Genomic DNA, 22,578 nt, shown 5'->3' on the forward strand with positions numbered 1-22,578 from the left:
AATAAAGACACGTGCTAAAAAAAATAGAAAGAAAGGCAATAACGACTAAGGAATACAAGGTTCTGGTCCTCTGGAACATTTATTAAACTAGGGAAGAAACGATGCGTTTCCAGCAGCCTGCACCGAGTGAAACTGTGCACTCCAAGTCCCCCCTGTGCAACTTGCCTCAGCCTTCAAACGACGCGTTTTGTGCAACTTGCCTATTCCTCTAAATGGTGCGTTTTGAGTTCCCACCTAGCTCCATTTAGTCCCGAACACGACAATGACAGAGGCAACAAAAATGAATTAAGATACGAGGGCGTACAAAGTATGTTGCGATCATCTCAAGTGTTGTTGCATTCCAGGTACCTTCTTTTCTAAAAACGAAAGCGCCCTCGAACAAGCCTCAAAAAGCCTCTCCACTCTTTTTCTTCCTTCATCTCTTCTTGCACAATAATCTGACTCTCGACTTCAAAGCCAGATTCAGAGGTGTGATCTTCATCCACAACAGAGCTAAAAAACTTTGCTAGTTTTTCAGAAACGGATAACTGGCTCTTGTCCAACTATTCTTCGTCTCCCTCATAATCATCGTCACCTTCGAAAATCAAATAAAGCCCACACTTTTTCACCTCAATTCCCTTGATGTACGGTGGGTCTTGCCCTCTCACGTTTATGTCATAACCATCTCTCAACTTTGAAACTAACGGATGACAATCTGGATATCGAAACAAGTATATGTGATCTTCATTCGTCTTTGGAACTCCCTTCAACTCCGGCATTGTACTGAACAAAAGTTTATTCAGTTTGACAATATTTGCTCGTACACATGGTAGTGCAGGAACTTGATCTCTTAAGTCATCAGGTATTTGAGGTTTGTGGGAGACGACAACGCCTATTATCACACCTTTGATATCATGATTTTTGCGTTCTGAGAATCTAACCTCTTGAGAAAACCAAGCTGGAATCTCGTTTCCAGGCATACTAAGAGACCTTAAATTCCTCAAAGAAACCTGGAAAAAAAAAAAAAAAGCAGCTAGCGTATTATCCACGATAGTTCCTAGTATGAAGAATAATGTAAAAAGAGCAACTTCTTAATTCAGGATTGTCCATGTGCTTAAACATATACAGGAGGGAGACGAAGAAAACCTTAGAAAGCCTTCTTTTTACCACAGATGAGCATGCTTTGCAACCACTCATAAACAACCTTGTCAACGACTTCAAGCATTCGAGGCCCGGAATATCCTCCACCTTCTCACAGTTTGCGAGGTTCAGCTCGCGCAAGCTTTCCAACTTTGAGCTATCAGACACCCTTTCCAATGCAGTACAGTTTGCAACATTCACCTCCACCAAACTTGAGGGAAGTGGAGGAAGAGATTTCAGCTGCTCGCAGTAGGTTAATAAAAGCTTTTTCAGAAACGGAAGACCCCTCAAGCTGGACGGAAGGCTGAAAAAGTTGTTATGATTTAGATTCAAAATCTCCAACGACGACAGCCTATCAAAATCACAGGGAATCTTACCACATAGATTCCAAGCACGAGCATCCAGTTCTTCAAGGCTGCATAAATTTGAGAAAGAAGATGGAAGTCTGAAAGGATTATGTTTCTCTCGTTCGGCTGCAACCAAATCCTCTTCAGGTATCCTGTTTCCAGCTGACAAGAAATGAGGCTTCTTAGCCATTTTTAATATCATTAAGCTTGAAAGCATCCCAAAGCTTTCAGGCACCTCTGAGACTGCAGTTTCTTCCATCAGCAAGTGGCGCAAAAACTTCAAATTTCCTATTGAATCAGGAAGTTTACGGAGCTGTGTACATTTATTCAACCTGAATATTACAAGATTTTCCAGCATCCCAATTGATTCCGGCAATTCAGAAATATTGGAATTAGATACGTTCAGAGAAGTAAGAGCGAACATGCTTCCAATTGATTCTGGTAAAGATCTAAGATCTTTACAATTTCTCATTTCAAGCTTCCTCAGCATTTTCAGGGCACCTACCTGATTCGGCAGATTTGAAATTGGTGTCTGGTCTAACTGAAGCTCCACAACAGAAGCTAATAATCCTTCAATTGAATCAGGCAACTTGCCCAAAGACCGACAGTTCCCAGCTGACAAGTCCTTCAAAAATGGTAAGGAACCAATAGAAGCAGGTAGTTCTTTGATTGCACTACCATGTATTAGAAATTTTGCCAATGATATAAGATTACCAACAGAATCTGAAATTGAAGTGAGTGATTCACACCAAATTAGACTTAGTATCTCAAGGTTTAGCAAAGTTCCAACAGAATCAGGTATTTCTTCTACAGCAATATTGTAACGCCCCAAGCCCGGTTGGCCTGGAGAATTATTACCTGTCACTTAAGAACATGAACTAAAATAAAACTCCAAAACTTTATTAGCAAAACTCAATCTCAAGTACTCTAAATAACCACATTGAAACTCTACAAAGTCATTACTGCAGCAACATAAACTAAGGAGTCCAAAATCTCCCGATAGTCATAACAAATCAAACTAATAACTTCAAAAGTCTTATTAAGCCCAAGCCCAAGATAAAAATTAAATCTAAAAGACATTAAAACTAAAGGACATCAGAATTACTTCTTCTAATATCCTCTCCCAGCTTAAACATGCTCACCAATCTAATCCAAGTCCTTAGTTGGACTTTCCACATCATCTGAAAAATATTAAGAAGATAGGGGGTGAGTTATCAACAACTCAGTAAGCAGAAGTCATATGCTAGCTTGCAAACATGAGCATTTACAAAGTATAGCATGCAGAACAAAATATTTTCCAGAATTATCATGCAGAACAGAACATACTTTCAAAAGTAACAGAACGATGGTTTTAAGACAAGTAAAACCCATAATACTTTGGCATAACATAAACTGAGTATCATCATCAGATCCAAACAGAGCAGAGACCATGTTTCACCCCGTGGTAGGGTTGTGCTAACCCCGGTGGCCAAACCAGACAGAGACAGAGGTGAAATCTTTCCTTTATTCTTCTCGGAGCCTCGAGTGTGCACACAGGAAATACCACAATAAAACCACTTTGTTTCCAAAGTGGGTGCACTCAGAGACAGAGAACTTGGTACCAACCCAAACAGAGCAGAGCATAACAGAGCAGAGCAAAGCAAAGCAGAGACAGAGTCAGATACGAAAACCAGTACACCATGCCAAAGGTTTTCAGATGTTATATCAAAATAATACAGAGTATCAAAACAGAATCAGACAGTTTATACACACTGAACACAAAAGCTAGAATATCTTTTCAAATAAATGCACAACTTTTCATATTCTCAATATCGCTCATTTTTCAGATTTCAGAAATCACATGACAGAATTTAGCTCATGTCTACACAATGCATGTCAGAACATATTTTTCTCTTTTTCGTACAGATTTCATGAGTATGCGAATAAACGACCGAGGTTGGTTTTTATTTTTTCCCAAGTTCTCATTTCACCACAAAAGTATGCAAAGTTTTCAGAAAATCAACCTCAGTCTCAAATAATTCGTGTAAGGCCTAGCATAGGAACCCCGCTTACCTGACTCCTGCAGCGCATCATCTATGACTTGAATACGGTCTCTATCCGTCTCGTCACCTATTCATAAAAATAATATAAACTAAATATTAAAGTCCAACAACACAAAATTGGTCTTAGACAACTTAAGACCCAATTTCTAGACCATAATTCAGCAAATTTAATCCAACTCAAACAACCAAATAACAATCTGGACAGCCCACACTTTGACCCAAAATATTCTATACCAATCTCAGTATTGTCCAATACAAGCATCATAACCAATGTCAACTCTGGTTATTACTAACTCACACTTATTTCAGCAGCTCATACTCCCAAGCAATCGTCAACAATTTAACCAAGACAACACTACACACTACTCTCTCTCCGTTCCCAACTCCACAACAGGAAAAAAATATCTCAACACTTCTAGATGTTAAAAGGCCCCAACAAACCCTTCTAAACATTTCCAAAACACTAAACCAATAATCCAAAAATATATCATCACTTCCTAAAATCACCAATATTCACCATGAACAACGTCAAACTCAAAACACCAATATTTAAACCCGAAACAGCCAACAAATTTCCTAGCATAAACCAATCTCACACAAACAACTCCATCATCCAATCCAACCGATCCCCTTACTCCTCGGACTCAGTCCGACACAACCAATAAATTCACAGTAAATATGAATTAGCGCATAAATACATTTAAATCTCAAAAGTTCTTTGGGAAAAATACTTATAATGCTATAATATAATTTTTGAAAGATCACGGAGGTGCTAGAAGCGGCAACGCAGCAACAAAACAGTGCCAAAAGCATTGTGGCCGTGGGTCTCAAAAATCCACTTTTGAACGGGTGTAAACGAAGACCCGAGATTGATAGGGTAAGGCTTAGGGATGTCGGTGAAGGTAGTGGTGGTGGTTGGTCTTGGGTGGCAGCGCAGTAGGCGGTCGAAGTCTAAAATACCCAAAACGGAAATATTGATGGTGTGGCTTCACCGGTGACAGATCGGAGGTGGGGTTGGGTCTATTGGATTGCTAGGAGTTCGAGGATGATATGGTGAAGAGATGGTGGCCGGAGGTGGCGCGACGGCGGTGCAGCGGCGCAAGGAATGTCGCGGCTTCAATGGGCTCGTGGTGGCTAATGGCAGCGCGGCTGGGGCTGGAAATGGAGGGGTGGCATCGCCGGCGGCTGGGGAAGCTGGGGAGTCGGGCGGTGTCGGCCACCGCTAGCTCACGGCGACGCTGGGGTGAGAAGGAGGATCGGACAGAGAGAGGGAGGGGGGGTTGCGGCGCGCGGGAAAGAAACCAGGGGAGAAGAAAAAAAAAAAAGAAAAGAAAGAAAAGAAGAAAAAAGAAAAAGGAAGAAAAGAAAAGAGGAAAGAGAAAAATTAGGGAAAGAAATGAGGTCCAATCCTCACATCTTGGGTCACAAAAAAATGATCCAACGGAAACGATTTTAAAACAGCAAGTGAAATAAAATAATTCAAACACAGTGATTAAAATAAAAATAAATAATTAAATGCAACAACAAGTTAATTTAATTCGAGAAGAAATTTAAACACATAACAATAATTAATTTAAAGAAAGCACTTCAAAAATAATTTTTTTAAAACAAGAGAATAAATTTTGAATTAATAAAAATAATTCCTTCATTAAAAATATATTAAAAAAAACAGGGTGTTACAAGTATTATTAAGAGAGAGTTCCTTCAGGGAGGACAGCTTCCCAATGCAGTTGGGAAGTTTTGTTAAGAACCCGCAACCGTTTAGTTTAAGTTTTTCAAGCTTTGTAAGGCGGAAAATTGATTCAGGTAGCTCTTGTATAGCAGTGTTATCAACATGAAGTTCTTTCAGAGATCTCATGTCACCTATGTCCATTGGTAACTTTTTCAATTTTGAGCAGCCGGAGAGGATAAGGTTCTCCAGAATTTTTAGGCCAGCGACTTCAGCAGGAAATTCAACAAGGTTCCAGCAACTGCTCAGGTTCAAATGAAGTAATGTACTCACGTTTCCAATTGAATCATGAATCTTAATTAGGCTGTGACAATGCTCAAGATCAAGCTTTTCCAATTTTTTATGCCCAGATAAATCTGGAGTAGCAACAAGATTATGGCAGCCACGGAGATTCATAACCATCAATTTCTCAGCCACCTGGCCAACAAGGAGTATAAAATTGACAATCAACAAAGAACTATGACTAAAAGTGCAAGCACAAAACACTAAACATATTAATCTATGTCATGACCATCCAAGTCTTGCTTGAAAACCAAATTTGTGCAGCAGACAAGTGAAGCATACCTGGTTAGTGTACCTGCGCCACACTTGTTCAATTTTACTTTCTGAGAGGTCAAGGAAAGCAAGTTCCCGAGGACAAAAATCTGAAGGAAGACTTTTGAGAGGACATCCTTTCCATTGTAGCCACTTCAGTTGTGCAGGAATATACTTATACCTTCCCACCAATCTTGTATAATTGATTTGCAGAAGTCTTAGATTAGACATAGATTCAAAAGACTTCGTGTATGGTATTACCTTCCTCTCTCTCTCTGCTTTAGTTTCAAGACACTTCTTATGCCTTTCTTCCAAGTATGTCAACGCAGAGGTAAAATTGGGCGACCTTCTAAAATTTTCCCAAGAAATTCTGTCACCGCTTGGATCCTTTACAAAGGGCCTCATTTTGAAGTCTAGCACGATCCCTTCTATACATCCTGTTCCCTGTTATCAAAAGGAAACTTCTTTAAACAATGGAATGGACTCAACTGAAAGACAGAAAACTGACAACATCAAATAACTCTCTACAAACTTCTTTACGATACTTGCAATACTTCCCACGGATTTTTAATGTTTCCTGCAGAAGTAAGGAGCAGCTTTTTATCTTAAATTTTCAGCAGTCTACATAAACTGTAAACTCTTTTCCTTATTAATGGTACAGTGAATACAGTGTGAAGATTTAAGCTTGAGAATTTTTTTTTTCCGTCTCCCAAAGTTTATCATTCTAACATCAATCTTCACCAACTAGAAAAGAAATCATTAAGAAGGGGCCCTACCTTCCCACCCTTCAAGACGGTCATGATTTCTTCACGATCCCACAGTCTACTTGGAATATTGGGATATAGAGGGTTAGCATCATCTAGAACAATCTGTCTTCCCAATTCCCTAACTTGATCATGCATCCACAAAGTGTTGTCCTCTGTAATCTTGATGAGCGACCTTGTTATGAGGACTCTGACCGCAACCTTTCAATACATCAATTGCATCCTCTCTCTTCATTTCCATCTTTATGAGTAAACATGAAATGTCGAGGAATATAGGCTTCTCTTCTGCATCTAACCCGTCAGAACTGATCTTCAACACATCCTGCAGATGGCGTGGACGAATCCGTCTCAACTTTTGCAGAGCATCTTCCCATTCCTCTTTTCTCCTTTTATCCACCAAATAAGAACCAAATACTTCCAGAGCCAATGGCAGACCTCCGGTAAGTGACACCATTTCCTCGGACAGACTAAAAAATCTGTCAATGGGTTTCTCTCTTCTCAGTGCATGGTAGCTAAAAAGTTTTAGTGCGTCAGAGGAATCCAACTCTCTGACCTCATAAAACGCAGTGACAATATGCTCGGGTAGAACTTGTGTGTCTCTTGTGGTAATTATGATTCTGCTTCCTTCAGAAAACCATTCTCTTCTTCCAATGAGTGCTTCAAGCTGACTTACATTGCCAACATCATCCAAAACAACAAGAACTCGCTTCTCCTGAAGTATCTCTTTGATTGCAGCGACAGAATACACAGGAGACTTACCCGAGGAAAGGTCATGGATAAGTTTGTTCTGAAGGGATACTAAATCTGCATCTTTTGCAGAATTCTCTCTTACTTTTGAAATGAAACTAAGGCAGTCAAAACGACCAACAATTTTATTACAAAGAGCCTTAGCAAGGGTTGTCTTACCAACCCCACCCATCCCATATAATCCAAGAACTCGAACGCCATTGGATTTAACATCCAACACTCTCATTAGTTTTTCAAGACGAGAACCAAGTCCAACTGTATATGTAGCCAGACCCACTGGAGTATTGGCAAGTTCAGTCAACACCCTTTTGACTAAAGTGTAACAACCGGGCTTTAAGCCCAGCCCGTTGGAGAAGCCAGCCCGTTGGAGAAGCCCAGCCCACGAGTGGATAAAGAAGGACCGAACGACGCCGTTTGGTGAAGGGATTTATTTTTCCCTTTTACGGAAACACTGTTTCTCTCCTTCGCGTTGCCTCCCCCAGTTCTCTGCAAATCCGGATCTCACTCACCCGTGCGCACCAACCCACGACTCCAGCAGTTGTGTTTCATCTCCTTTTACACTCAAGGTTCGGCTTTTACTCAATTTGTTTTTCAGATTACTCAATCGGGTTCTCAGTGTTTTTTTTTCCTTCTTCTTCATCTCTTCACCGTGTACTCAACTCAAGGTTTTGAAACTTCAAATTGTTCTTCCATTGCAGATTTTTTTCGGCTTCTTGAACAGAGTGGTAACTCCTCTATTTTGTTTATTGCATTTTATTTCTTCTCCTTCATTCTTTTTCCGGTCCTACTCTTACGGGCTTCACTACCATTTTCGGTTTTACTCTGCTTTGACGCACACATGCACGCTGCCTGTTTAGCCGTGCATCATTTAGTCAATTTTTTTCCCCCTTTACGTAGACCATTAATTTATTCCAGTAGAAAATTTTGTGACTTTTATTTCGGATTGATGTTTTTAATTGTTAGAGCAGTGGAGTGTGTTAGAATTAAGGTTGTGGATGGGCATAATCTTGGGTGTTTTGTGAGTCGGTGTTTGAAATATTATTTCAGACTCTTCGGTGTGAACAATGGATGTTTTGGAACTGGTTGTATTGAAGTTTCGTGCAAATTTTGAATTGTTGAATGATTAGAGTAATGATGCGTGCACTGAAATTGTGTCTTATTCAAAGGTTGGAGGTAGTTTGGGTTGGATTATGTTTTAATTAATGAAGTTACTGTTGTTGGTTTTGGAAATAATTATAATTGGTTTGGTGTTATAGAAGGTGGTTGTTTTGGGTTTTAAATGTGAATGGGTGAAGAGAGTTGTTCGGGTTTATTTGTTAGGATAGTTATTGAGTTGTGAAAGGATTGTTTTGATTTATTACTTAATAAATAACAGCCTACTAGATTGGTTATTAAATGTTGGATATATGTTCTTTTGTTTAGGTGGTGTTACTATTAGAGTTCCGGCTCAAGTTGTTGATAATACGAAGAAGTCAGGTAAGCGGGGTTCATATACTAGTTTTGCATAAAATAAATAAAAGGCGGTTGACTTTGAGAATAAATGTGTTTATTTTCTTTTGAAAGAGATGATCTGAAAACAACCTCAGATGTTTATTCTGCATATGCATAAATTCTATATAAGAGAAAGTGTTTTTCTGTCATGACTGGTGTAGACATGAGCTAGTTTTGTGCACTTTATTTCTGAACTATGTAAAAGAGCGAATAAGGAATTCTAAAAGTTTTGTTATGAACAAATGAGAATGTTTTGTTTATGTTTATCTCGAACATGTGAAATGATCTGAAGCTTTTCAGTGTTTTGTTTTGATGTGATGTGTCATCTGAAAACATTGGCATGAAGTTCTGATTTAGTATATGATTGTAATCGGATTTTCGATGAAATCCGTTCTGTTTCTGTTAAGGCCGAGCCACAGGTATAATGGTGGTTTATAACCCTACCACGGGGGTGAAACATGGTATACGGCCCAGCCACGGGTATAATGGTGGTTTATAACCCTATCACGGGGGTGAAACATGGAAAATGGCCCAGCCACGGGTATAATGGTGGTTTATAACCCTACAACGGGGGTTAAACATGGTATTGTCCCGATGTGTTATTAATCGATGATAAGATTATAATATTTCAATTTGGAAATGCCAACGGATGTTCTTTTTGGAATAAGTTTATTTTTTTTTCTGAAAATGTCGCTCTAAAATTTTTGTATAAGTTTTGTTTCTGCATTCTGAAAGTAAATATTTTGTTCGGCTTATCAAATGTTATAAATGCTCATGTTTACATGCTAGTATATGCTCTCTGCTTGCTGAGTTGTTGATAACTCACCTCGTTAATCTTCATAATGTTTCAGATGACATCGATGGCTCAGCTGAAGATCAGTATTAGAATCTATGGAGAAGATTTGCATTGATTTGTTGTTGGGTATCTCATGATATTAGTGTTGGTGTTGGAGGTTAATTATCTTTCTTAAGTTTGCTTCAATGGATTTAGACGGTTTATGGAGACTATGTTAATGTTTTATTATTTCTAGTTGTTATTTGAGATATGAAGAAGAGTTGATTTTATTTGGGTTGTTGGATTGAATATTGGATAAATGAGTTTATTTGATTTATTTAATTGAAGTATTTACATTCGATTTGAGGTTTGGAAAATGGATATATTCTTGAATTTGGAAGTACTCTAGCCTTGTTAGAACTGATTATCAGGTTTTATGAGTTAACTCTCCGGACCCTTGGGGTCGGGGCGTTACAAAAGAGTCAATCAACCGTGCTTTCTCCTCAGCATCGCTTTCACTAATAAGAATTGAGAAATGAGAAACTAAGGATGTCATCAAATTGTTCTTATTTCAAACAGAAAGAAAGTAATAACAAATATGATCGGTAATTTGATGTTTAAGACCTAAAAATGCGTTTGTGCGGCAAGAGATCATTTTTAGCGGCCACAGCTGATAAAACGGTGCACATTGCCTTTGAAGTTTCGTAGTAGGGTGACAAATTCTGAAATTAATGATTCAAATGAAGGTCAAATCGATGCCGAAAATTGGGATGTACATTCAGATGATTGTTTAGGGGTTAAGAAAATTGAGCAATGATACACTACAACTTATTTTGAATCAGTTAATATAATCATGCCACTGAGTAATGATATTGATATATATAATCATTTTCACAACCTTCAACATAATCATATTTTAAAATAGAAGTATTTTTGTAAAAATGATGTTACTTTTATAAGTTATTTTATAAAAATAACATCATTTTATAAAAACGCACATATTATAATTGTATAAAAAATTATATGTGGATGATTTTCTATAACACACCTGATAGTAGGTGTTTGGATGACTAGAAAATATACAAGAAAATTACTTACTTCGAAGGGAGCACCTTCATTGAAGAAAAGAAGAAGATGATAAAAGAAGGAAAAGTAACATTTGTATTAACTTTCTGATCATCAAACCCTAGAGCCCTTGGCTTATACATAAAGAAGATGAACCCTACATGCATGGGCCTAGGCTAACACTGATACAAATAGGAAAATAAAACTAAGGCCCAAGGCCCACTAGCTATCTTGTAGTCCAAATACATGCTGAATTGAAATTGTAAATGAAACTGACCCAAGGCCCATAGCCCATGTCCTTCAATATTCGGGGATTGTGACAAACCATCCCCCATAGAAGCACCTTGTCCACAAAGTGCAGTTTGGCTGCCACGCTTCCTTTGTAACTGGAAATTATTAACTTCTAGCTCATCATCAGTGATCCAATCAAAATTTTCATCTTTTACACCATGTCCCGCAAGACCCATGCAAATAGCTTTGAAAGAAACGACATATGGGGAGGACATTTGGTCAAAAACCTCTTTTGCAAGGACCTCTTTTGCAGACTCATCCTTGCCATCTTCCATAAACTTGGCAGCCATATATGCTTCTTGAAGCCTTCCAACATCATTTGCTAAAACATTCTCAACTTCCTTTAGAATTGTCTAAACTACAGCTACAATTTTCATGGAAATAACAGATAAAACCATCCCTGTTCCAATTCTCTCAAAGCCTAGTGCAACCTTTCTATTCATAGTTGCCCTTTGCTTGGTAAAGAAAGTTGATGAATGTGCATACAAAATGGCATATGCCAAGCTTGTCACCTACACTAGAGCAAGCCTAAGAACTGCTTCTGCCTCCGCAATTCCATCACGCAAATAATATGACCAACTTCCGTTTGGCATTACACGAAAGGCAGCCTGTAGTGGTGCCAAATATTTCAAAGAGATGATGGTGTAGAGTAGGTGGAGCAATTCAAATTTCAAGGAATTTTGTAATATTGCAAGTGGCCTCGCCATTGTTGACACAAATACCAAGAACTCAAATAAGTAGTCATGAGCAATGACATCCAGAGACATCTTGCTTAGTATCAACATCACAAGTTTTGTAGCTATCTCCATTAGATTAGAATCATCTGAAGAGGTAGATATTTGAGAAGCCAACACTTTCATGCCTTCAAACTCATACAATGTCAAGGCTCCATCTTCACGAGTTGTAAGGCCCAGTGTTTGTGATGCTCGGACTCGTGCGCAAAGGCCCAGCCCTTTCCTTGGTGGAGTTCGAAACGGCGCCGTTTTGGGGTAAGTTCCCCTTCTTCCTCAACCTTTCCCGATTCTTTCTCCCTCTTTTCTCTCTTTTGATTTTCTGGTCTCTCTCTCTCTCTCTCTCTCTCTCTCTCACGTTACCCACTTCCCTTCCTGTTTCCATCTCTTACTTTCGTTGGGTCAGTGCGTGAGTCCGAAGGTAATGCCTAGCATTTTCTCCATTTTCGTTCTCCTCCCATTCGGTTTTTTTTTCCCTCAAAATCGGTCTCACTCTGTCGCATCCTACCATTTTCGCAGATTAATGTGCCTCTCTCTCTCGCGTACCTCTATTTTCTGCAGTTGGTATTTTCTCTTCAGACGCGGCTCTTTCTCTTCCACTTGGTGATCTTTTGCCTACAGGTATCTCTTTCTCCCTCTCTTTTATTCTACATTTAAGACTCTGAACTACAACCCTCTCTGCTGACCCTCTCTTTCTCATCACTTGCAGATTTTTTTTTTGCTTTATGGTTTTTGGTATTGCTTTTTCGTGGGTCCCCGAATTTCTTTTCCGTGTAACCGTTGAAGCCATCACTAGAGAAGTTAGCTTTCACGGGTAGGCCATTCTCGTTCTCGGTTTCTTACACAAGCACACACACTTTCACTTCAAGTTAGTTTATTTCACTCCAATGAAATATTTGAAATATGTAGTTCGTGAGTTCTCGGGCATTTTTGTGTGTAAGCAAACACCTTGTGTTGGAATGGTCTTGGAGTTTTGGATTATTTTGGGTTGGACGTACAGTAAACCAAATGGATACTCGAGATTGAGTAGTGGTTGTTTTTGTACTATTCAGGTTTTTATACGACCGTTGGAGTGGAGGTTAAATTATTTGAAGTTACATTATTGTTGTTTTAGTTGAGTTGTTGGTGATTACTTGGAGTTAGGGGCCATTGAAGTGGGGTTGATATTTTGATTATTTGTGTTTGACGTTGACCTTGGTGGGTGTATAGGTCAACATCAAAATTAGTATATGGTATTTTGGGTTGAAGTGTGGACTGTCCAGATTATTATATGGTTGTTTTAGTGAGTTGTTTTGCTATAATATGGTTTGGGATTATGGGTTTTAATTATTTAGATAGAAGTTGTGTCAATTGTCTTTTAACACTTAGTGTATATTTATTTTCTATCAATAGGTGGCGAGATTTTTAGAGATCGAATTTAAGGCATAGATAATATGCTGCAGGAGTCAAATAAGCGAGGTTCCTATGCTAGGTTTTATACAAGTTAATAAGACTGATGTTGACTTTATGAAAACTTGCATATTTTGTGATGTAATGGGAACTTGAGAAAATAAAGATCAACCCCGGTCACTTATTTGCATCATTCATGAAATCTATGTGAAAAAAGGAAAAATATTTTCTGACATGCATTGTGTAGACATGAGCTAATTTCTGTCATGTGGTCTTTGAAATCTGAAAAAAAAAAAAAAAGCGATATTGAGAATCTGAAAAATTGTACATTTATTTAGAAAGATGTTTTGGCTTTTGTTTTCAGTGTGTGTAAACTATCTGATTCTGTTTTGGTACTCTGTATAATTTTGATATAACATCTGAAAATCTTTGGCATGGTGTACTAATTTTTGTATCTGACTCTGTCTCTGCTCTGCTCTGTTATGCTCTGCTCTATTTGGGTTGGTACCAACTTCTCTGTCTCTGAGTGCACCCACTTTGAAAACAAAGTGGTTTTATTGTGGTCTTTCCTATGTGCACACTCGAGGCTCCAAGAAAAATAAGGGAAAGATTTCACCTCTGTCTCTGCCCGGTTTGGCCACCGGAGTTAGCACAACCCTACCACGGGGGTGAAAAATGGTCTCTGCTCTGTGTGATTCTCTGTTTTGATGTGATGATGATACTCAGTTTTTGTTATGCCAAAGTATTACGGGTTTTACTTGTCTTAAAACCATCGCTCTGTTACTTTTAGAAAACATGTTTTGTTCTGCATGATAATTATATAAAATATTTTGTTCTGCATACTGTACTTTGTAAATGCTCATGTTTGCACGCTAGCATATATCTCCTACTTACTGAGTTGTTGATAACTTACCCCCTGTCTTCATAATATTTTCAGATGATGTGGAGAGTCCAACTGAGGACCGGGATTAGATTGGTGAGCATGATTAAGCTAAGGAGAGGATGTTAAAAGAAGGAATTCTGATGTCCTTTAGATTTAATGTCTCTTAGATTTAATTTTATCTTGGGTTTAGTAAGACTTGTGAAGTTATCAGTTTGGTTTGTTATGACTACCAGGAGATTGTGGACTCCTTAGTTTATTTTTGTTCTGTTGCGGTAATGACTTTGTAGAGTTTTCAAGGTGTTTATTTAGAAGACATGAGATTGAGTTTTGCTAGTAAAATTTTTTTTTTTTTTTTTTTTTTTAGATTTAATTTAGTCGTGTTGGAAAATATGTTTATAAGTGACAGGTAGTAATTTTCCAAGCCACCCGGGTTTGGGGCGTTACACGAGTAGTTGATACTAGGTAGAGAAATTCATAGCATTCTTCAAGCATAGATAAGCATGAATCCTTCGACATTATATCTAGTTTCAGCGGAATCTTCAGATTCATATCTTCTGAAGAAGCAATTTCAAGCACACAACACAAGGCAGCAAAAACAGTAATAGATAGCTTCAAGTATGTGTCACAGTTGTCGACTCCACTGCCACCAATGCTTCCTTTTCTCATCCCTTCAATAATTTTGGGCTCCAAAGGTGAACAAAGTATAAAATACCAAGGGATGCGGTACTTGGCGAAATGAAGGAAGCCAATCTCTCTTCGAGATCCCATTCCAGCTTTCGTAGCCTCTGTGAGTCGTGCATTAGTTTCTGGTATTTTCTTTGGCATTTTTTCAAACACGTTATGCCCAAAGCAACCTTTTCCTTCGAACACATCCCACATCTGAATCTCCCTACAAACATTGTCATAGTCTTCCTTGCATAAGAGTTTTCTTTTAGGGATAACAGATTCCTCAAGGCAGCAAGATATCCACGTGATTTTACCATTATTGAGCTTAGGCTTAAGGTTCCTGTGCATCACAGGATTTCCCTTAACATTACAAGCAGGCCCACCACAATTTCCAGAATTTATAGCAACATCTATCTGTAAACCAAAGAGCTTAGTGGAACCATGGATATAAGATAAGATCTCTAATCGGGAACCATGGATATAAGATAAGATCTCTAATCGTGAAACAACGCCACTTGTGACAGAAATTGTGCCTTCCCCAATTGGGTAACCCCCAACAATCACGACATCTTGAGGTGCACGTAAATCCCCGATTTCGACTTGTGATACTCCTTGCCAAATCACAGAATGGGCGTTGGTGAGCACCCTCCTCTCCCTCTTCACAACCTTTTTTTCCCCAATTCTATAGTAACCGAACCAACAGTTTCGTCACTACCATTGACTCCCCTGGAGACTTCAACGACCACTTCTTCCAACACAGAAAAGGAATATAGCGCAACAGTTCCAGAAGATCCACCTCCATCATTATAGCCTTGAGTTCCATCCGGGACAGCACGGCGTTGTATAGAGCCAAGTAATACAGCGGTGACCTGAGCAGAGAGAGAGAGGGCCATATGAGGTCGTGCTAAGCGAGCCAGTCGTAGCGGACAAGGAGGTAAAGATGTTGTTTGCGAGACGTGGACCCCTTCTTGCCAAGAATAGGCAGTGCTAGGAGGGGTTTTTTTATTGGAAAGACAGTGGTAGAGAGGAAATAAACAAGGGAAAGAGAGTAAGGAGTAGAAGAAAAGTTGTTGGGTTTTCAGATATAAAGCGAAATCGACAAAAACAAAGGTTAAAGAAGAATAAATGTGAGGAAATTATCTGAGAAGATGAGGAGCAGAGAAACTGAAAATCGACGCCACCAGCATCAAATTTTCATTTGATGGCTAGGCATTCTCTTCTTACCATTAGTAAGTGTATGCTGCTAGGAATGACCGACAGAAATGAGGGAACGAAATGAAGAAAAGGAAGGAAACGATCGTTGGAGAGAGAGTTTTGAGAATGAAGAAATCAATTTCTGATGACTAACGTGATTTCTGGAAATATGAGAAAGAGGAATATGAGCGGGATTGACTGCCTCTTTTTTTTTCCACAGCAACTGCATTTTCCTCTTGTATATCACATATTTGATCTTCGAATTTGTTGAAACTTCCCTGAAAGTCGCTAGCAAAATCGTCAAGGGACTGTTGAAATACTTGGTGCATTTTGTTGTGACTCTCCCGCAAATCCTTCAAATGTAGTTGAACAACATCGAAGCGTCGAAGATTGTCTTCTATTAACTCTTTGATATTTAGCAAGGATGAGATGATGCTTTCCATTCTCATAGCTTGATAAAGCCGATGCTAAGGAAAGACTGGCTCTGATACCACTTGTAACACACCTGATAGTAGGTGTTTGGATGATTAGAAAATATACAAGAAAATTACTCACTTCAGGAGGAGCACCTCCATTGAAGAAAAGAAGAAGATGATAAAAGAAGGAAAAGTAACATATGTATTAACTTTCTGATCATCAAACCCTAGAGCCCTTGGCTCATGTATAAAGGAGATGAACCCTACATTGGCCCAGGCTAACACTAAAACAAATAGGAAAATAAAACTAAGGCCCAAGGCCCACTAGCTATCTTGTAGTCTAAATACATGCTGAATTGAAATTGTAAATGAAACTGGCCCAAGGCCCATAGCCCATGTCCTTCAATATTCGGGGATTGTGACATTTTCCTCTTAAAATTTCTTTCTTCTTATCAGCTTTTACCTTAAACACATTTCTTTATGTCTTGAATCGTATTTATAAAGTGATGACTTTACCACCCACCCCTAGTTGGGGATCGAATCGAATAAAGGATTGATTCTTTAAAATTAAGCTTAACGCACACCTAATTAATGAACAAGATAGTGAGGGAGAACAAATGGAAATTTCTGTCCATCACAACTTTAATTTTATAAGAAATTAAAAAACCCTCAACCTGTGGAATTCAACAGTACTATAATCTCATGAATAGAAGGTATTGGTAATAAGTGTTAACGTCGTGTTTTGCACACCTTTAGGCAAGACTTCGATAACTCGGATCTTCAGAACTGGCCCTGCAAAAGATAGGATTGGAGGCAACTAAGAGAGGGAGGCCTTAGGGTCGAGGAGTCTCGGATGCTAAAGTTAGTAAATTCTCTTGGAAGTAAGGGTGCAAATCGGTCAGTCGGTTTGGTCCGGTCCAGCGATGGACCCATCATTTTTCCTGACCGGACCAGACCAGTAGCTATCGGTCCGATCAGTCCATTCGGTCCGACCTATTTTTTTTATTTTTCTAAATCAATTAATAAAAAAATTATTTAAAATACTAAATTAAACTAAGTGACTTATTAATGTGAATTATATAACAAACTCAATAAAAAAATATTTTATATGGTCAATGATAATAAATTAGATAAAAATTACATTATTAATTTATATAATTACTATATAATTATGACTATATATTAGTTAACTCATAGAATATTAACACGTATTAATAACATATTTAAAATTTTATATTATTAATAGTGATAGGTTAGATGAAGATATATATATATATAGAATATTGTTAATTTATAGAATATTAACAAGTATTAATAACATATTTAAAATTTTATATTGTTAATTGTACAATTATTATATAAATAATATTTATAAAATATTTTTTATTTTTATTCTTCATTCGGACCGGTCCGGTTCGGAAAAACCCTAGACCGTGGACCGGATCGAAACTTTTCGGTCCTCTAAAACATGGACCAAGACCGACCGATCTCAGTCCAATTCGGTCTAGACCGAAACTATCGATCCGGTTTGTCCGTTCGGTCCGAACCGACCGTTTATCACCCCTACTTGGAAGTTTGTAAATAAGTGAAAGCGTCTTGAGATCGGAGAAAGTTTTCTTGTATCTGAGACTTGTTATTTATAACATAAGTCTGGGGGGACAGGTCATGTCTACCCCCATCGAGTCTGTATCCTTCGTATTTTTCCCTTTGTCAGAGTCCTTTAATGCGACATGACTCTACGATGACTTCATTAATGTGGCATGCAGCTCGGATAGTGGTGTCATTAATGCGGCGTGATTTTTTTATTCCCCTCTCATTGCTAGCATCCTTGGTGGTTTGTTGATGTCCCTCTTGTTAGAGTATCAAAGGTCCCCCCATATATTACGCCCACTACACGGGCAAGCACTCAAGAACTGGACACTAGTCGAGGAGTCTCCAGGTCGATGAGTCTCATCCCTTGTAGCATGTTCCCTCATGCAGGTTGTGTCCAAATGAGCCTATTCATGGGTCGGGTTGGAAACTTTATTTGTTCTGGGCTGGGCCTTTGGTTCTTGCTCCCTTAGTTGCTATTCTCAAGCTCGTTGGGACTGAGGGGGGAAAATCCCCTTACAGTTACCTTGCTAATTCTCACCAGACGAGTACGGTGGGAATTATTATTACTTGAATCAGCCTCTGCTGACTTGTACGTAGTTTCGAAGTTTAGGGAGTTCCCATCGTTTGGTTACCCTGGTAATTTTTTCCTTCCATTCTCTATAACACCCTATTCCCGGAGATCCAAGAGTTAGCTCATATTACTTAAAATCATCTCCAGTATCACAACTATAAAAATCAGAAGACTCTATAAAATATTAATTCATTTGCTCAACCAAAATATCCATGTTCCTTCAAAATGACAATAAAGAAATTCTCAATAACATAAATTAAAAGCTCCGAAGACTTAAAAAATCCATAACCTAACATATCAAAATGTCCGAAAATAATCAATTTACTAACTATGACTCTCAAATAAGTACTTGTATCCTCGGACACTTATTCATCTATGATCATAACGCCTTACTAAAACTTTCTACTCTTGTTCTCCAGCTGAACTATCAAAATTATCTGAAAAATATTTGGAGATAAGGGGTGAGTTATCAACAACTCGGTAAGCAGAGGACATATACTAGTGTGTAAACATGAGCATTTACAGAGTTCAAAATGCAGAACAAAATAGTTTCATTCAGAATGCAGAACAAAACATTTACTTTTAGAATGCATAATTAGAAAGTTTTACTTTCAGAATGCAAAATCAAAACATGTTACCAAAAATATCAGAAACAAACTTTCAGAAAACATTCTTATTCAAAAACCCTTTGGCATATAAAAATCTGAGACCTCATATTCATTAATCAGGGCATCACATCGGGACAGATACCATGTTTAACCCCCGTGGTAGGGTTATAAACCACCATTATAATCTATGGAAAGGCTATATCCACTATTATAACCCGTGATTGAGCCGTATACCATGTTTAACCCTCGTGATAGGGTTATAAACCACAATTTTAATCTGTGAAAGGGCCGTATCCACTATGATAACTCGTGGTTAGGCCTTATCCACTATTATAACCTGTGGTTGGGCCGTATCCACATTTATTACTCGTGGTTGGGCCGTATCCACTATTATAACCCGTGGTTGGGCCGTATCTACTATTATAACACATGGTTGAGCCGTATCCACTATTATCACTCATGGTTGGTGTTAAGGGAAAAATTAGTTGATTGGCATATTCTTATGAAAACCTATGTAAAATTGAGTTGTAACAAGTGTTGAAGCAGTGTAATATAAAAAAGATTGAAGTGTGCTCAGCATGGCTCAACTGGCGCTCAACTGGCGCTCTAGCGGGACCTTCCAGAGAGGTTTGCTCGACGTGCGCTCGACTCAGCGCTCGAGTGGAACCCATACAGAGTGATTCGCTCGATATGCGCTCGACTCAGCGCTCGAGCGGAACCATACAGAGAGGTTCGCTCAAAGTGCGCTCGACGTGACCTTCAAGCAGAACCCATCCAGAGTGGTTTTCTCAAGGTGCGCTCGACGTGGCGCTCGAGCAGAACCTATCCAGAGAGGTTCGCTCAAGGTGCGCTCAACATGGCGCTCGAGCAAAACCCATCCAAAGAGGTTTGCTCGATTTGCACTCGACGTGGTGCTGGAGCAGAACTTATCCAGAGAAGTTCGCTCGATGTGCGCTCGACGTCTCGCTCTAGCGGTTTCAGAAGACATCGTGCGCTCGACCTTCGCTCGACACCTCGCTCGAACCAATGTTCAAGACAACCTAAAATTCATGATTTTGAGCGCCGTGTCTTGCTGGGACTATAAATAGAATAGGTTATTTCTGTTCTTTGGTGTGGAGAAACAGAGCAAAAACCCTAGTTGCCTCAAGAGCCATAGAGAGAAGCTTTTCCACATTGTTGAATCTCTCTTGGACAAACACATCTCCACCATACCACACTCAAGATCAAATCTTATTCAAAGTCCATTGAAGTGGACGTTTTGTTTGGCCGGAAGGTTTCCGGAGCTGCTAAGAGCGAGAGGTTCTCGAGGGATGGTATAGAAAGATCGGAGTTCCGACACTACATGCGTGTAGAGATCGAGTGGGTCACTCATGATGTTGCAAGCCAAGTTTAGGAACTACAAAGGTTTTGTGAGTGTCTCTATATTGGTTGTAACAAACTTTTTCTATAGTGGATTTTAGATGGTGGCTTACACCCGGAGTGGTTTTAGAATTTGAAGACGTTCTTCAAATGAGTTTCCACTTCGTGACCAAATCTCTGTGTTGATTATTTGTATGATTTGTGTCATCTTTTAATTGTTTCTTGTCATTAAATTTTATTAGATTAGAAAATTTGAACTGCACCTATTCACCCCCTCTAGGTGTTGTATGGGATAGAACCACTACTTTTTCAATTGGTATCAGAGACAGATTCACTCCGCTGGGATTAAATTCCTAAGTGTGATCCTGTTGTAGTGGTTCAGATGGATAAGTCTCAATCTCTCACATCGCCACCATATTTTGATGGAAACAACTACGCTTATTGGAAAGTTCGAATGAGAGCATTCCTAAAATCTGTGGATGAACGTGTGTGGGTTTCCATAACAAATGGATGGAGAGAACTAGTTACTATTATTGAAGGAGTTCAAATCTCCAAAAGTGTGGATAACTACTCTAGGGATGAATTAAATGAGTGTGGTTGGAATAACAAAGGCCTGAATGCGATTTTCATGGCTGTGTCCCAGGAGGAGTTCAAGCGAATCTCCATGTGTGAAAATTGCAAAGAAGCTTCGGACATTCTTGAGGTTACCCATGAAGGTACCAAGGCTGTAAAGAATTCTAAGTTTCAAATGCTGACCACGAGTTTCGAAGAATTTAGAATGAAAGATGATGAAACATTTGATGCCTTCTATGCCAAATTCAATCATGTTGTCAATTCTAGTTTTAATTTAGGGGACAGAATCCCTGAGAATAGAATTGTGAGAAAAGTTCTCAGATCTCTTCCTGAGAGATTCCGTCCCAAAGTCACTGCCATTGAAGAGAGCAAAGATTTGGACAATATGAGGATTGAAGAGCTGGTGGGCTCTTTGCAAACCTATGAACATACTCTTCCTGTGGATAAGAAAAATAGGTCCATAGCCCTCAACACTATCGATGAGCCATCTGATGAGTCATCCGATGAGTTGGCTATGAGTGACAAAGAAGTAGCCTTTATGCTAAAAAATTCAGGAAGATGTATGTGTCCAGAAATAGAAAGAACTAGGGTCATAAGAAGAAAAATTTTGAGAGAGTCAATAAAAATTCCAGTTCAGGAAATAAGGAAAGGAGCTGTAAGAAATACACTGGAGCTACCAAACACAAGGTTCAACCTGATATACAGTGTCATGAATGTCATGGTTTTGGGCACATTCGCCTTGAGTGTGCAAATTACAAAAAGGCCAAAGGGAAGGTAAAGGGTGCTTCCTTGAGTGATAATGGTTCTGAGACAAGTGACTCTTCAGAGAGTCCCTCTCTAAAGAAAAATTTCAACTACAAGGCATTCACTTCTTCTGTTGATGGCCAAAGTCACAGAAGTGAATCAACGTCTGAAAATAAGAGTACATTCGGAAGTGAATCCAGGGATGAAGATGAGTTGGAGGAAATCTATGAGAAGTTGTACAGGGAATATGTGAAATTGAGGAAACTCAATAAAGCACATATTGAGAATATAGATATTTGCAAAAGAGAAAATGAGGATCTCCAAGGTAAATTAAATGAAGCCATTTGTCTAACCGATCAGCTGCAAAAGATGAATGTGTCACTCGAGGATAAAATAAAAATGCAGGAAAGTGAGTTGATTTTGTTAAATGATAAACTGAAAAACTTTTCTTCTGGGAAGCAAAAGCTTGACAAAATCCTAAACTCGGGAAAGTCATTTGGTGACAAGAGAGGTATAGGATATGATGTGGCTTCAACTTCAAAAATTGCCTGCAAAAATGAAGGAAAAATAATGTTTGTTCCTGCATCGAATGAGAATGGCCAAGCACAACTTTTTAAAAAGGGTAAGAAAACCCTACATGTGCAAAAGTTTGTCCCACCTCCCAAGAGACAAGGAGCTCGCAACATGAGCCCTATATGTCATCACTGTGGGAAGGTTGGTCATGTTAGACCAGATTGCTTTAAGTTAAAAAAACATTATGACCATGCTCCTATATTCTCTAAAAGTAGGACTGTTTATCCTTCTAAAAAGAGTAAGAAGTTCTTGAATGCTCCTAGGTACGTCTCACCCTCCATGAGACATGAAATTCATAAGGCAAATCACGTTTGTCACAATTGTGGTAAGATTGGTCACATTCGACCAAACTGTTTTGAGTTTAGGGGTCATCC

The 22,578-nt window shown here is 38.8% G+C and overlaps 1 pseudogene; it reads right to left on the reverse strand.

Moving 5' to 3' along the window:
* Positions 1 to 262: 262 nt before the first annotated feature.
* On the reverse strand, positions 263 to 7,523 carry LOC121255053 (annotated as a pseudogene).
* Between the last annotated feature and the right edge of the window lie 15,055 nt (positions 7,524 to 22,578).

Source organism: Juglans microcarpa x Juglans regia, chromosome 3D (assembly GCF_004785595.1).
Source record: "Juglans microcarpa x Juglans regia isolate MS1-56 chromosome 3D, Jm3101_v1.0, whole genome shotgun sequence".
NCBI classification, from domain to species: Eukaryota; Viridiplantae; Streptophyta; class Magnoliopsida; order Fagales; family Juglandaceae; genus Juglans; species Juglans microcarpa x Juglans regia.